Source organism: Brachyhypopomus gauderio, unplaced genomic scaffold, assembly GCF_052324685.1.
Source record: "Brachyhypopomus gauderio isolate BG-103 unplaced genomic scaffold, BGAUD_0.2 sc46, whole genome shotgun sequence".
NCBI lineage: Eukaryota > Metazoa > Chordata > Actinopteri > Gymnotiformes > Hypopomidae > Brachyhypopomus > Brachyhypopomus gauderio.
Window position 1 is genome coordinate 2,714,472 of NW_027506872.1, and position 14,948 is coordinate 2,729,419.

General features: G+C 42.1%; 2 long non-coding RNA genes, 12 other non-coding genes and 2 pseudogenes across 14 annotated transcripts; 2 read left to right on the forward strand and 14 right to left on the reverse strand.

Moving 5' to 3' along the window:
• Nucleotides 1-176: 176 nt before the first annotated feature.
• On the reverse strand, nt 177-295 carry LOC143487343 (5S ribosomal RNA). The gene has a single exon (XR_013124151.1). It is a non-coding gene; the product is annotated as a 5S ribosomal RNA (ribosomal RNA).
• A 590-nt stretch (nt 296-885) lies between these two features.
• On the reverse strand, nt 886-1,004 carry LOC143487458 (5S ribosomal RNA). Its single transcript, XR_013124262.1, has one exon. It is a non-coding gene; the product is annotated as a 5S ribosomal RNA (ribosomal RNA).
• A 590-nt stretch (nt 1,005-1,594) lies between these two features.
• LOC143487354 (5S ribosomal RNA) lies at nt 1,595-1,713 on the reverse strand. The gene has a single exon (XR_013124162.1). It is a non-coding gene; the product is annotated as a 5S ribosomal RNA (ribosomal RNA).
• A 590-nt stretch (nt 1,714-2,303) lies between these two features.
• LOC143487306 (5S ribosomal RNA) lies at nt 2,304-2,422 on the reverse strand. Its single transcript, XR_013124114.1, has one exon. It is a non-coding gene; the product is annotated as a 5S ribosomal RNA (ribosomal RNA).
• A 590-nt stretch (nt 2,423-3,012) lies between these two features.
• LOC143487366 (5S ribosomal RNA) lies at nt 3,013-3,131 on the reverse strand. The gene has a single exon (XR_013124173.1). It is a non-coding gene; the product is annotated as a 5S ribosomal RNA (ribosomal RNA).
• Nucleotides 3,132-3,739: 608 nt separating this feature from the next.
• LOC143487179 (5S ribosomal RNA) lies at nt 3,740-3,858 on the reverse strand. The gene has a single exon (XR_013123990.1). It is a non-coding gene; the product is annotated as a 5S ribosomal RNA (ribosomal RNA).
• A 590-nt stretch (nt 3,859-4,448) lies between these two features.
• LOC143487463 (5S ribosomal RNA) lies at nt 4,449-4,567 on the reverse strand. The gene has a single exon (XR_013124267.1). It is a non-coding gene; the product is annotated as a 5S ribosomal RNA (ribosomal RNA).
• Nucleotides 4,568-5,158: 591 nt separating this feature from the next.
• Nucleotides 5,159-5,277, reverse strand: LOC143487435 (5S ribosomal RNA). Its single transcript, XR_013124240.1, has one exon. It is a non-coding gene; the product is annotated as a 5S ribosomal RNA (ribosomal RNA).
• Nucleotides 5,278-5,867: 590 nt separating this feature from the next.
• LOC143487472 (5S ribosomal RNA) lies at nt 5,868-5,986 on the reverse strand (annotated as a pseudogene).
• A 563-nt stretch (nt 5,987-6,549) lies between these two features.
• LOC143487071 (uncharacterized) lies at nt 6,550-8,213 on the forward strand. Its single transcript, XR_013123893.1, has 3 exons — nt 6,550-6,788; nt 7,617-7,695; nt 7,804-8,213. It is a non-coding gene; the product is annotated as an uncharacterized LOC143487071 (long non-coding RNA).
• Nucleotides 8,214-9,153: 940 nt separating this feature from the next.
• On the forward strand, nt 9,154-10,744 carry LOC143487075 (uncharacterized). Its single transcript, XR_013123896.1, has 3 exons — nt 9,154-9,315; nt 10,148-10,226; nt 10,335-10,744. It is a non-coding gene; the product is annotated as an uncharacterized LOC143487075 (long non-coding RNA).
• Nucleotides 10,745-11,638: 894 nt separating this feature from the next.
• LOC143487484 (5S ribosomal RNA) lies at nt 11,639-11,753 on the reverse strand (annotated as a pseudogene).
• A 610-nt stretch (nt 11,754-12,363) lies between these two features.
• Nucleotides 12,364-12,482, reverse strand: LOC143487378 (5S ribosomal RNA). Its single transcript, XR_013124184.1, has one exon. It is a non-coding gene; the product is annotated as a 5S ribosomal RNA (ribosomal RNA).
• A 590-nt stretch (nt 12,483-13,072) lies between these two features.
• Nucleotides 13,073-13,191, reverse strand: LOC143487395 (5S ribosomal RNA). Its single transcript, XR_013124200.1, has one exon. It is a non-coding gene; the product is annotated as a 5S ribosomal RNA (ribosomal RNA).
• Nucleotides 13,192-13,781: 590 nt separating this feature from the next.
• On the reverse strand, nt 13,782-13,900 carry LOC143487270 (5S ribosomal RNA). Its single transcript, XR_013124079.1, has one exon. It is a non-coding gene; the product is annotated as a 5S ribosomal RNA (ribosomal RNA).
• Nucleotides 13,901-14,490: 590 nt separating this feature from the next.
• Nucleotides 14,491-14,609, reverse strand: LOC143487271 (5S ribosomal RNA). Its single transcript, XR_013124080.1, has one exon. It is a non-coding gene; the product is annotated as a 5S ribosomal RNA (ribosomal RNA).
• Nucleotides 14,610-14,948: the final 339 nt, after the last annotated feature.

Here is a 14,948-nt window from a genome sequence, read left to right on the forward strand (position 1 = left end):
TAGCTGGACGCACATTTCTGCATGCTAGTTCTTTTTTGGGGGGGGGGGGGGGGGGGGGGGGGGGTGGGGGCAGATAGAGCGATAGAGAGGTAAGAATAAAAAAAAAAACCTGAGTGACGAATCACAAATAGACAGAAGAAGCAAACATGAAAGTCACCATTTGTGAGCAAAGGAAAAGCTTACAGCACCTGGTATTCCCAGGCGGTCTCCCATCCAAGTACTAACCAGGCCCGACCCTGCTTAGCTTCCGAGATCAGACGAGATCGGGCGTTCTCAGGGTGGTATGGCCGTAAGCGAGAGAGGAGGTTTAAAATGACCCTTTTATACAAGACTTTCACAAAGTGATTACACAGAGTTCACCAAATGATCAAATCGCGTCTTACAAAATGCCTTTGCTGTTTTTTCTTTCATTTGCTTTAACCTGTTACTCTCGGCAATGTGACAGGTGCTTATTTAGCTGTGTAACTGCATAATTGAGTGTAATTGAATTGCTGCAAAAAAAGTTGGGTTTTTTTGGAGGGATAATTATGCAACGTTTCTCTGCATGGGGCATTTATATGTATACGGCTGTATGGTTAGGTGAACAAGGGTGAGTTCCTTCAAGAAGATAAGGTGAACTAGCTATAGCTATCCGTCCATGCGTTGAGTAAATACAGAGGCTACAACTTAAGCACGCCAGCTGTGCTCATGCGCAGTATTGCAGAGGACCAAGCCTGCGTGTCGACGTTTCCTCTTAGCTGGACGCATGTTTCTGCATGCTAGTTTTTTTTGGGGGGGGGCAGATAGAGCGATAGAGAGGTAAGAATAATAAAAAAAACCTGAGTGACGAATCACAAATAGACAGAAGAAGCAAACATGAAAGTCACCATTTGTGAGCAAAGAAAAAGCTTACAGTACCTGGTATTACCAGGCGGGCTCCCATCCAAGTACTAAGCAGGCCCGACCCTGCTTAGCTTCCGAGATCAGACGAGATCGGGCGTTCTCAGGGTGGCATGGCCGTAAGCGAGTGAGGAGGTTTAAAATGACCCTTTTATACAAGACTTTCACAAAGTGATTACACAGAGTTCACCAAATGATCAAATCGCGTCTTACACAATGCCTTTGCTGTTTTTTCTTTCATTTGCTTTAACCTGTTACTCTCAGCAATGTGACAGGTGCTTATTTAGCTGTGTAACTGCATAATTGAGTGTAATTGAATTGCTGCAAAAAAAGTTGGGTTTTTTTGGAAGGATAATTATGCAACGTTTCTCTGCATGGGGCATTTATATGTATACGGCTGTATGGTTAGGTGAACAACGGTGAGTTCCTTCAAGAAGATAAGGTGAACTAGCTATAGCTATCCGTCCATGCGTTGAGTAAATACAGAGGCTACAACTTAAGCACGCCAGCTGTGCTCATGCACAGTATTGCAGAGGACCAAGACTGCGTGTCGACGTTTCCTCTTAGCTGGACGCATGTTTCTGCATGCTAGTTTTTTTTTGGGGGGGGCAGATAGAGCGATAGAGAGGTAAGAATAAAAAAAAAAACCTGAGTGACGAATCACAAATAGACAGAAGAAGCAAACATGAAAGTCACCATTTGTGAGCAAAGGAAAAGCTTACAGCACCTGGTATTCCCAGGCGGTCTCCCATCCAAGTACTAACCAGGCCCGACCCTGCTTAGCTTCCGAGATCAGACGAGATCGGGCGTTCTCAGGGTGGTATGGCCGTAAGCGAGAGAGGAGGTTTAAAATGACCCTTTTATACAAGACTTTCACAAAGTGATTACACAGAGTTCACCAAATGATCAAATCGCGTCTTACAAAATGCCTTTGCTGTTTTTTCTTTCATTTGCTTTAACCTGTTACTCTCGGCAATGTGACAGGTGCTTATTTAGCTGTGTAACTGCATAATTGAGTGTAATTGAATTGCTGCAAAAAAAGTTGGGTTTTTTTGGAAGGATAATTATGCAACGTTTCTCTGCATGGGGCATTTATATGTATACGGCTGTATGGTTAGGTGAACAACGGTGAGTTCCTTCAAGAAGATAAGGTGAACTAGCTATAGCTATCCGTCCATGCGTTGAGTAAATACAGAGGCTACAACTTAAGCACGCCAGCTGTGCTCATGCACAGTATTGCAGAGGACCAAGACTGCGTGTCGACGTTTCCTCTTAGCTGGACGCATGTTTCTGCATGCTAGTTTTTTTTTGGGGGGGGCAGATAGAGCGATAGAGAGGTAAGAATAATAAAAAAAACCTGAGTGACGAATCACAAATAGACAGAAGAAGCAAACATGAAAGTCACCATTTGTGAGCAAAGAAAAAGCTTACAGCACCTGGTATTCCCAGGCGGTCTCCCATCCAAGTACTAAGCAGGCCCGACCCTGCTTAGCTTCCGAGATCAGACGAGATCGGGCGTTCTCAGGGTGGTATGGACATAAGCGAGAGAGGAGGTTTAAAATGGCCCTTTTATACAAGACTTTCACAAAGTGATTACACAGAGTTCACCAAATGATCAAATCCCGTCTTACAAAATGCCTTTGCTGTTTTTTCTTTCATTTGCTTTAACCTGTTACTCTCAGCAATGTGACAGGTGCTTATTTAGCTGTGTAACTGCATAATTGAGTGTAATTGAATTGCTGCAAAAAAAGTTGGGTTTTTTTGGAGGGATAATTATGCAACGTTTCTCTGCATGGGGCATTTATATGTATACGGCTGTATGGTTAGGTGAACAACGGTGAGTTCCTTCAAGAAGATAAGGTGAACTAGCTATAGCTATCCGTCCATGCGTTGAGTAAATACAGAGGCTACAACTTAAGCACGCCAGCTGTGCTCATGCACAGTATTGCAGAGGACCAAGACTGCGTGTCGACGTTTCCTCTTAGCTGGACGCATGTTTCTGCATGCTAGTTTTTTTTGGGGGGGGGCAGATAGAGCGATAGAGAGGTAAGAATAAAAAAAAAAACCTGAGTGACGAATCACAAATAGACAGAAGAAGCAAACATGAAAGTCACCATTTGTGAGCAAAGGAAAAGCTTACAGCACCTGGTATTCCCAGGCGGTCTCCCATCCAAGTACTAACCAGGCCCGACCCTGCTTAGCTTCCGAGATCAGACGAGATCGGGCGTTCTCAGGGTGGTATGGCCGTAAGCGAGAGAGGAGGTTTAAAATGACCCTTTTATACAAGACTTTCACAAAGTGATTACACAGAGTTCACCAAATGATCAAATCGCGTCTTACAAAATGCCTTTGCTGTTTTTTCTTTCATTTGCTTTAACCTGTTACTCTCAGCAATGTGACAGGTGCTTATTTAGCTGTGTAACTGCATAATTGAGTGTAATTGAATTGCTGCAAAAAAAGTTGGGTTTTTTTGGAGGGATAATTATGCAACGTTTCTCTGCATGGGGCATTTATATGTATACGGCTGTATGGTTAGGTGAACAACGGTGAGTTCCTTCAAGAAGATAAGGTGAACTAGCTATAGCTATCCGTCCATGCGTTGAGTAAATACAGAGGCTACAACTTAAGCACGCCAGCTGTGCGCATGCGCAGTATTGCAGAGGACCAAGCCTGCGTGTCGACGTTTCCTCTTAGCTGGACGCACATTTCTGCATGCTAGTTCTTTTTTGGGGGGGGGGGGGGGGGGGGTGGGGGCAGATAGAGCGATAGAGAGGTAAGAATAAAAAAAAAAACCTGAGTGACGAATCACAAATAGACAGAAGAAGCAAACATGAAAGTCACCATTTGTGAGCAAAGGAAAAGCTTACAGCACCTGGTATTCCCAGGCGGTCTCCCATCCAAGTACTAACCAGGCCCGACCCTGCATAGCTTCCGAGATCAGACGAGATCGGGCGTTCTCAGGGTGGTATGGCCGTAAGCGAGAGAGGAGGTTTAAAATGACCCTTTTATACAAGACTTTCACAAAGTGATTACACAGAGTTCACCAAATGATCAAATCGCGTCTTACAAAATGCCTTTGCTGTTTTTTCTTTCATTTGCTTTAACCTGTTACTCTCAGCAATGTGACAGGTGTTTATTTAGCTGTGTAACTGCATAATTGAGTGTAATTGAATTGCTGCAAAAAAAGTTGGGTTTTTTTGGAGGGATAATTATGCAACGTTTCTCTGCATGGGGCATTTATATGTATACGGCTGTATGGTTAGGTGAACAACGGTGAGTTCCTTCAAGAAGATAAGGTGAACTAGCTATAGCTATCCGTCCATGCGTTGAGTAAATACAGAGGCTACAACTTAAGCACGCCAGCTGTGCTCATGCGCAGTATTGCAGAGGACCAAGCCTGCGTGTCGACGTTTCCTCTTAGCTGGACGCATGTTTCTGCATGCTAGTTTTTTTTGGGGGGGGGCAGATAGAGCGATAGAGAGGTAAGAATAATAAAAAAAACCTGAGTGACGAATCACAAATAGACAGAAGAAGCAAACATGAAAGTCACCATTTGTGAGCAAAGAAAAAGCTTACAGCACCTGGTATTACCAGGCAGGCTCCCATCCAAGTACTAAGCAGGCCCGACCCTGCTTAGCTTCCGAGATCAGACGAGATCGGGCGTTCTCAGGGTGGCATGGCCGTAAGCGAGTGAGGAGGTTTAAAATGACCCTTTTATACAAGACTTTCACAAAGTGATTACACAGAGTTCACCAAATGATCAAATCGCGTCTTACAAAATGCCTTTGCTGTTTTTTCTTTCATTTGCTTTAACCTGTTACTCTCAGCAATGTGACAGGTGCTTATTTAGCTGTGTAACTGCATAATTGAGTGTAATTGAATTGCTGCAAAAAAAGTTGGGTTTTTTTGGAGGGATAATTATGCAACGTTTCTCTGCATGGGGCATTTATATGTATACGGCTGTATGGTTAGGTGAACAACGGTGAGTTCCTTCAAGAAGATAAGGTGAACTAGCTATAGCTATCCGTCCATGCGTTGAGTAAATACAGAGGCTACAACTTAAGCACGCCAGCTGTGCTCATGCGCAGTATTGCAGAGGACCAAGCCTGCGTGTCGACGTTTCCTCTTAGCTGGACGCATGTTTCTGCATGCTAGTTTTTTTTGGGGGGGGGGCAGATAGAGCGATAGAGAGGTAAGAATAATAAAAAAAACCTGAGTGACGAATCACAAATAGACAGAAGAAGCAAACATGAAAGTCACCATTTGTGAGCAAAGAAAAAGCTTACAGCACCTGGTATTACCAGGCGGGCTCCCATCCAAGTACTAAGCAGGCCCGACCCTGCTTAGCTTCCGAGATCAGACGAGATCGGGCGTTCTCAGGGTGGCATGGCCGTAAGCGAGTGAGGAGGTTTAAAATGACCCTTTTATACAAGACTTTCACAAAGTGATTATACAGAGTTCACCAAATGATCAAATCGCGTCTTACACAATGCCTTTGCTGTTTTTTCTTTCATTTGCTTTAACCTGTTACTCTCAGCAATGTGACAGGTGCTTATTTAGCTGTGTAACTGCATAATTGAGTGTAATTGAATTGCTGCAAAAAAAGTTGGGTTTTTTTGGAAGGATAATTATGCAACGTTTCTCTGCATGGGGCATTTATATGTATACGGCTGTATGGTTAGGTGAACAACGGTGAGTTCCTTCAAGAAGATAAGGTGAACTAGCTATAGCTATCCGTCCATGCGTTGAGTAAATACAGAGGCTACAACTTAAGCACGCCAGCTGTGCTCATGCACAGTATTGCAGAGGACCAAGACTGCGTGTCGACGTTTCCTCTTAGCTGGACGCATGTTTCTGCATGCTAGTTTTTTTTTGGGGGGGGCAGATAGAGCGATAGAGAGGTAAGAATAATAAAAAAAACCTGAGTGACGAATCACAAATAGACAGAAGAAGCAAACATGAAAGTCACCATTTGTGAGCAAAGAAAAAGCTTACAGCACCTGGTATTCCCAGGCCATCTCCCATCCAAGTACTAAGCAGGCCCGACCCTGCTTAGCTTCCGAGATCAGACGAGATCGGGCGTTCTCAGGGTGGTATGGACATAAGCGAGAGAGGAGGTTTAAAATGGCCCTTTTATACAAGACTTTCACAAAGTGATTACACAGAGTTCACCAAATGATCAAATCCCGTCTTACAAAATGCCTTTGCTGTTTTTTCTTTCATTTGCTTTAACCTGTTACTCTCAGCAATGTGACAGGTGCTTATTTAGCTGTGTAACTGCATAATTGAGTGTAATTGAATTGCTGCAAAAAAAGTTGGGTTTTTTTGGAGGGATAATTATGCAACGTTTCTCTGCATGGGGCATTTATATGTATACGGCTGTATGGTTAGGTGAACAACGGTGAGTTCCTTCAAGAAGATAAGGTGAACTAGCTATAGCTATCCGTCCATGCGTTGAGTAAATACAGAGGCTACAACTTAAGCACGCCAGCTGTGCTCATGCACAGTATTGCAGAGGACCAAGACTGCGTGTCGACGTTTCCTCTTAGCTGGACGCATGTTTCTGCATGCTAGTTTTTTTTTGGGGGGGGCAGATAGAGCGATAGAGAGGTAAGAATAATAAAAAAAACCTGAGTGACGAATCACGAATAGACAGAAGAAGCAAACATGAAAGTCACCATTTGTGAGCAAAGAAAAAGCTTACAGCACCTGGTATTCCCAGGCACTTTCCCATCCAAGTCCCTAGTTCAGCGCTCAACACACCAATCATTGAGCGGCACCGTGCTCAACACACCAATCATTGAGCGCGAAGCCACGCTCAACCCACCAATCATTGAGGATGCTCTGCTTAACCGCCCAATCGGCATCGCCGCCGTCACTTAGCCGTAAGCCACCGTCTATTCAGCCCGGTAAGTCTAATCTTTTTAAATCTTTAACTGTACTTTGTATATATTTTAGCGTGCGTTAAACTATAATGTGCGCGTCAATATATGCCCACGAAGTAGTAATTCATTCGTCGCTACATGCGTATATTTTATATACGCTCAGTAATATTACCGTTATCTGATTTATGCACATTCTGTCACTTTCATTAGATTAGCTAATAATTTTCGTCATCATTAACTTTTTACTTAACGCGAATCTCATGATTTTCAGTCTATTTTGATCTTAGTTGCCTCGGTTACCTCACAACACTTATTTGCACACATTAGGTCTTAGTTTTCTTATTTACAGTACTATATTATTGTATTGTGTATTTAATTCCTGACTTTCTTTGCATTGCTGCTGTAATAATTGACTTTCCCCCAGGGATTAATAAAGCTATCTATCTATCTATCTATCTATCTATCTATCTATCTATCTATCTATCTATCTATCTATCTATCTATCTATCTATCTAACACACAAACAAACAAACAAACATTTATCGGTCTCCCTCTCTATTAAACCAGGGAGATAAACCAGAATGAAATAGAATTTTGTATAGCCACATATTGGAAAGATGAATACATACATGTTTATATTGTATGTTTTGTTAGGGTAAACATGGAGAAGAAGGTTCACGAGTGCACTGTTTGCAACAAGACTTTCACTGGGAAGTCTAACCTCATTAGACACATGAAGCTTCATGTTCCAAAAGAGAATGAGTGTGATGTGTGTGGTAAAAGCTTCACTTTTAAACAACAGTTGGCCTCCCACCTGAAGCAACATCAGTATCCACACATTCCTCTCTATAGACAGGGAGAGGCCAAGCTGCTGTGCTCACATGCTGGACGTTCATCGTGTTGCTGGTAAAAGGCGTGGTGAGAAGCGGAGGTAAGAAGCACTTAATTTCACATGCTAAAAAGATGGAAATATAAAGCACTTTTGTGTATGGACATAAATCACACTGACACTTGTCACATGTATGTTATATATTTGCAGGTTAGATGAGCTGGTGAAGCGGCCCTAGCCTGCTGCGACCACACCCATACCGCCCAGAGTGTCTGCAGCACCCGTACTCCTGGTGGTTCCTGCACAATCACAGGCTACCTATGCCATCATGCAGTGAAGGTGGCATTCGCATCGCTCCTGTAGCGCCACCCCCTGCGCTGCCCTCCAGACCCAGCAAACCTTATAAATCCACGAGACCATGTGGGGCCTGCAAATTACACCAATGTGGTGGGCAGCATAAGAGGTACACACCGCCCATGAACTCTGTTGCTGGAAGCAGCCAGAAAATATTCACCTACTGCCCGGCGACTAGGAAATCAACCACTTCTGGTTTTGAGGGTGTTGTGTATGAAAGCTTTGAACACTTCAAAAATGTTGTTGATGAGGAATTATTAAAGAGGTAGGTGAATTAGAAAGCAACACGTATTATTATACTTGTTAATGCCATTAATAAAAAAAATAGTTTCTACTCTTGGTGTTTGTAAATCTGTTATTTCCAGTATTTACATTTGTAAGGGTATACGAGGTTGCTGATCTTTAATTTGTTGTATGCCAGGTGCAATAATGATTTTTCAGCTTCTTAATTAATACAACATATGCCTAATAATATCACAGGTGAAGAGGACAGAATATCTAAGTGAAAAGGTTCTTAAATAAGAAATGAATTATATTTAAAAAAATAATGCTGGAATTATGTGCAAAGTGCCACAAACGCACCTCACACAGGTAAAAACCCACACAGACACACAGTCATGTATCAAAGTTTTTCCAATGTTTAATATGAACAGAATGGTTCTTATACCACACACACACACACACACACACACACACACACAGGTGTTCTGCTGAGACAATTGGCCACAATGTGCCAGCTTTGCCAGGAAGGCATTAAAAAAATAGGACAGTTGGATAACATGATTAAATACATTGAGACATAAAACATGATAAAATCTTACATGCCATGTTCATAACTGTTTCAGTAAGTAAGTATATATATGAAATGTCACTGGCTTGTTCCTTAGAGACAATGTTTTTGGAATTTTTAATCTAAATATTCCAATATTTAGATTTCTACATCTGAAACGTATGTAAATGAGCACGATATAACATACTTTGTATATGGAAACAAATTTTAAATAACTCATAAAAAAGCTTTGTGTAGTCTGAAGGTTACGTAGTATTACAGTGAAGTAGCACTGCAGCATCCATTGAATTTTGACTGTAATATACACTTGGAGATTCCGCAAAACTCCCGGATGATCGATCATGATCAGGTTGAGCGATAGGGACTTGGGGGGGTCATTGGCCATTCCCAGGCACTTTCCCATCCAAGTCCCTAGTTCAGCGCTCAACACACCAATCATTGAGCGGCACCGTGCTCAACACACCAATCATTGAGCGCGAAGCCACGCTCAACCCACCAATCATTGAGGATGCTCTGCTTAACCGCCCAATCGGCATCGCCGCCGTCACTTAGCCGTAAGCCACCGTCTATTCAGCCCGGTAAGTCTAATCTTTTTAAATCTTTAACTGTACTTTGTATATATTTTAGCGTGCGTTAAACTATAATGTGCGCGTCAATATATGCCCACGAAGTAGTAATTCATTCGTCGCTACATGCGTATATTTTATATACGCTCAGTAATATTACCGTTATCTGATTTATGCACATTCTGTCACTTTCATTAGATTAGCTAATAATTTTCGTCATCATTAACTTTTTACTTAACGCGAATCTCATGATTTTCAGTCTATTTTGATCTTAGTTGCCTCGGTTACCTCACAACACTTATTTGCACACATTAGGTCTTAGTTTTCTTATTTACAGTACTATATTATTGTATTGTGTATTTAATTCCTGACTTTCTTTGCATTGCTGCTGTAATAATTGACTTTCCCCCAGGGATTAATAAAGCTATCTATCTATCTATCTATCTATCTATCTATCTATCTATCTATCTATCTATCTATCTATCTATCTATCTATCTATCTATCTAACACACAAACAAACAAACAAACATTTATCGGTCTCCCTCTCTATTAAACCAGGGAGATAAACCAGAATGAAATAGAATTTTGTATAGCCACATATTGGAAAGATGAATACATACATGTTTATATTGTATGTTTTGTTAGGGTAAACATGGAGAAGAAGGTTCACGAGTGCACTGTTTGCAACAAGACTTTCACTGGGAAGTCTAACCTCATTAGACACATGAAGCTTCATGTTCCAAAAGAGAATGAGTGTGATGTGTGTGGTAAAAGCTTCACTTTTAAACAACAGTTGGCCTCCCACCTGAAGCAACATCAGTATCCACACATTCCTCTCTATAGACAGGGAGAGGCCAAGCTGCTGTGCTCACATGCTGGACGTTCATCGTGTTGCTGGTAAAAGGCGTGGTGAGAAGCGGAGGTAAGAAGCACTTAATTTCACATGCTAAAAAGATGGAAATATAAAGCACTTTTGTGTATGGACATAAATCACACTGACACTTGTCACATGTATGTTATATATTTGCAGGTTAGATGAGCTGGTGAAGCGGCCCTAGCCTGCTGCGACCACACCCATACCGCCCAGAGTGTCTGCAGCACCCGTACTCCTGGTGGTTCCTGCACAATCACAGGCTACCTATGCCATCATGCAGTGAAGGTGGCATTCGCATCGCTCCTGTAGCGCCACCCCCTGCGCTGCCCTCCAGACCCAGCAAACCTTATAAATCCACGAGACCATGTGGGGCCTGCAAATTACACCAATGTGGTGGGCAGCATAAGAGGTACACACCGCCCATGAACTCTGTTGCTGGAAGCAGCCAGAAAATATTCACCTACTGCCCGGCGACTAGGAAATCAACCACTTCTGGTTTTGAGGGTGTTGTGTATGAAAGCTTTGAACACTTCAAAAATGTTGTTGATGAGGAATTATTAAAGAGGTAGGTGAATTAGAAAGCAACACGTATTATTATACTTGTTAATGCCATTAATAAAAAAAATAGTTTCTACTCTTGGTGTTTGTAAATCTGTTATTTCCAGTATTTACATTTGTAAGGGTATACGAGGTTGCTGATCTTTAATTTGTTGTATGCCAGGTGCAATAATGATTTTTCAGCTTCTTAATTAATACAACATATGCCTAATAATATCACAGGTGAAGAGGACAGAATATCTAAGTGAAAAGGTTCTTAAATAAGAAATGAATTATATTTAAAAAAATAATGCTGGAATTATGTGCAAAGTGCCACAAACGCACCTCACACAGGTAAAAACCCACACAGACACACAGTCATGTATCAAAGTTTTTCCAATGTTTAATATGAACAGAATGGTTCTTATACCACACACACACACACACACACACACACACACACAGGTGTTCTGCTGAGACAATTGGCCACAATGTGCCAGCTTTGCCAGGAAGGCATTAAAAAAATAGGACAGTTGGATAACATGATTAAATACATTGAGACATAAAACATGATAAAATCTTACATGCCATGTTCATAACTGTTTCAGTAAGTAAGTATATATATGAAATGTCACTGGCTTGTTCCTTAGAGACAATGTTTTTGGAATTTTTAATCTAAATATTCCAATATTTAGATTTCTACATCTGAAACGTATGTAAATGAGCACGATATAACATACTTTGTATATGGAAACAAATTTTAAATAACTCATAAAAAAGCTTTGTGTAGTCTGAAGGTTACGTAGTATTACAGTGAAGTAGCACTGCAGCATCCATTGAATTTTGACTGTAATATACACTTGGAGATTCCGCAAAACTCCCGGATGATCGATCATGATCAGGTTGAGCGATAGGGACTTGGGGGGGTCATTGGCCATTCCCAGGCGGTCTCCCATCCAAGTACTAAGCAAGCCCGACCCTGTTTAGCTTCCGAGATCAGACGAGATCGGGCGTTCTCAGGGTGGTATGGCCATAAGCGAGAGAGGAGGTTTAAAATGGCCCTTTTATACAAGACTTTCACAAAGTGATTACACAGAGTTCACCAAATGATCAAATCCCGTCTTACAAAATGCCTTTGCTGTTTTTTCTTTCATTTGCTTTAACCTGTTACTCTCAGCAATGTGACAGGTGCTTATTTAGCTGTGTAACTGCATAATTGAGTGTAATTGAATTGCTGCAAAAAAAGTTGGGTTTTTTTGGAGGGATAATTATGCAACGTTTCTCTGCATGGGGCATTTATATGTATACGGCTGTATGGTTAGGTGAACAACGGTGAGTTCCTTCAAGAAGATAAGGTGAACTAGCTATAGCTATCCGTCCATGCGTTGAGTAAATACAGAGGCTACAACTTAAGCACGCCAGCTGTGCGCATGCGCAGTATTGCAGAGGACCAAGCCTGCGTGTCGACGTTTCCTCTTAGCTGGACGCACATTTCTGCATGCTAGTTCTTTTTTGGGGGGGGGGGGGGGGGGGGGGTGGGGGCAGATAGAGCGATAGAGAGGTAAGAATAAAAAAAAAAACCTGAGTGACGAATCACAAATAGACAGAAGAAGCAAACATGAAAGTCACCATTTGTGAGCAAAGGAAAAGCTTACAGCACCTGGTATTCCCAGGCGGTCTCCCATCCAAGTACTAACCAGGCCCGACCCTGCTTAGCTTCCGAGATCAGACGAGATCGGGCGTTCTCAGGGTGGTATGGCCGTAAGCGAGAGAGGAGGTTTAAAATGACCCTTTTATACAAGACTTTCACAAAGTGATTACACAGAGTTCACCAAATGATCAAATCGCGTCTTACAAAATGCCTTTGCTGTTTTTTCTTTCATTTGCTTTAACCTGTTACTCTCAGCAATGTGACAGGTGCTTATTTAGCTGTGTAACTGCATAATTGAGTGTAATTGAATTGCTGCAAAAAAAGTTGGGTTTTTTTGGAGGGATAATTATGCAACGTTTCTCTGCATGGGGCATTTATATGTATACGGCTGTATGGTTAGGTGAACAACGGTGAGTTCCTTCAAGAAGATAAGGTGAACTAGCTATAGCTATCCGTCCATGCGTTGAGTAAATACAGAGGCTACAACTTAAGCACGCCAGCTGTGCGCATGCACAGTATTGCAGAGGACCAAGCCTGCGTGTCGACGTTTCCTCTTAGCTGGACGCATGTTTCTGCATGCTAGTTTTTTTTTGGGGGGGGCAGATAGAGCGATAGAGAGGTAAGAATAATAAAAAAAACCTGAGTGACGAATCACAAATAGACAGAAGAAGCAAACATGAAAGTCACCATTTGTGAGCAAAGAAAAAGCTTACAGCACCTGGTATTCCCAGGCGGTCTCCCATCCAAGTACTAAGCAGGCCCGACCCTGCTTAGCTTCCGAGATCAGACGAGATCGGGCGTTCTCAGGGTGGTATGGACAAAAGCGAGAGAGGAGGTTTAAAATGGCCCTTTTATACAAGACTTTCGCAAAGTGATTACACAGAGTTCACCAAATGATCAAATCCCGTCTTACAAAATGCCTTTGCTGTTTTTTCTTTCATTTGCTTTAACCTGTTACTCTCAGCAATGTGACAGGTGCTTATTTAGCTGTGTAACTGCATAACTGAGTGTAATTGAATTGCTGCAAAAAAAGTTGGGTTTTTTTGGAGGGATAATTATGCAACGTTTCTCTGCATGGGGCATTTATATGTATACGGCTGTATGGTTAGGTGAACAACGGTGAGTTCCTTCAAGAAGATAAGGTGAACTAGCTATAGCTATCCGTCCATGCGTTGAGTAAATACAGAGGCTACAACTTAAGCACGCCAGCTGTGCTCATGCACAGTATTGCAGAGGACCAAGACTGCGTGTCGACGTTTCCTCTTAGCTGGACGCATGTTTCTGCATGCTAGTTTTTTTTTGGGGGGGGCAGATAGAGCGATAGAGAGGTAAGAATAATAAAAAAAACCTGAGTGACGAATCACGAATAGACAGAAGAAGCAAACATGAAAGTCACCATTTGTGAGCAAAGAAAAAGCTTACAGCACCTGGTATTCCCAGGCGGTCTCCCATCCAAGTACTAAGCAAGCCCGACCCTGTTTAGCTTCCGAGATCAGACGAGATCGGGCGTTCTCAGGGTGGTATGGCCATAAGCGAGAGAGGAGGTTTAAAATGGCCCTTTTATACAAGACTTTCACAAAGTGATTACACAGAGTTCACCAAATGATCAAATCCCGTCTTACAAAATGCCTTTGCTGTTTTTTCTTTCATTTGCTTTAACCTGTTACTCTCAGCAATGTGACAGGTGCTTATTTAGCTGTGTAACTGCATAATTGAGTGTAATTGAATTGCTGCAAAAAAAGTTGGGTTTTTTTGGAGGGATAATTATGCAACGTTTCTCTGCATGGGGCATTTATATGTATACGGCTGTATGGTTAGGTGAACAACGGTGAGTTCCTTCAAGAAGATAAGGTGAACTAGCTATAGCTATCCGTCCATGCGTTGAGTAAATACAGAGGCTACAACTTAAGCACGCCAGCTGTGCTCATGCGCAGTATTGCAGAGGACCAAGCCTGCGTGTCGACGTTTCCTCTTAGCTGGACGCATGTTTCTGCATGCTAGTTTTTTTTGGGGGGGGGCAGATAGAGCGATAGAGAGGTAAGAATAATAAAAAAAACCTGAGTGACGAATCACAAATAGACAGAAGAAGCAAACATGAAAGTCACCATTTGTGAGCAAAGAAAAAGCTTACAGCACCTGGTATTCCCAGGCGGTCTCCCATCCAAGTACTAAGCAAGCCCGACCCTGTTTAGCTTCCGAGATCAGACGAGATCGGGCGTTCTCAGGGTGGTATGGCCATAAGCGAGAGAGGAGGTTTAAAATGGCCCTTTTATACAAGACTTTCACAAAGTGATTACACAGAGTTCACCAAATGATCAAATCCCGTCTTACAAAATGCCTTTGCTGTTTTTTCTTTCATTTGCTTTAACCTGTTACTCTCAGCAATGTGACAGGTGCTTATTTAGCTGTGTAACTGCATAATTGAGTGTAATTGAATTGCTGCAAAAAAAGTTGGGTTTTTTTGGAGGGATAATTATGCAACGTTTCTCTGCATGGGGCATTTATATGTATACGGCTGTATGGTTAGGTGAACAACGGTGAGTTCCTTCAAGAAGATAAGGTGAACTAGCTATAGCTATCCG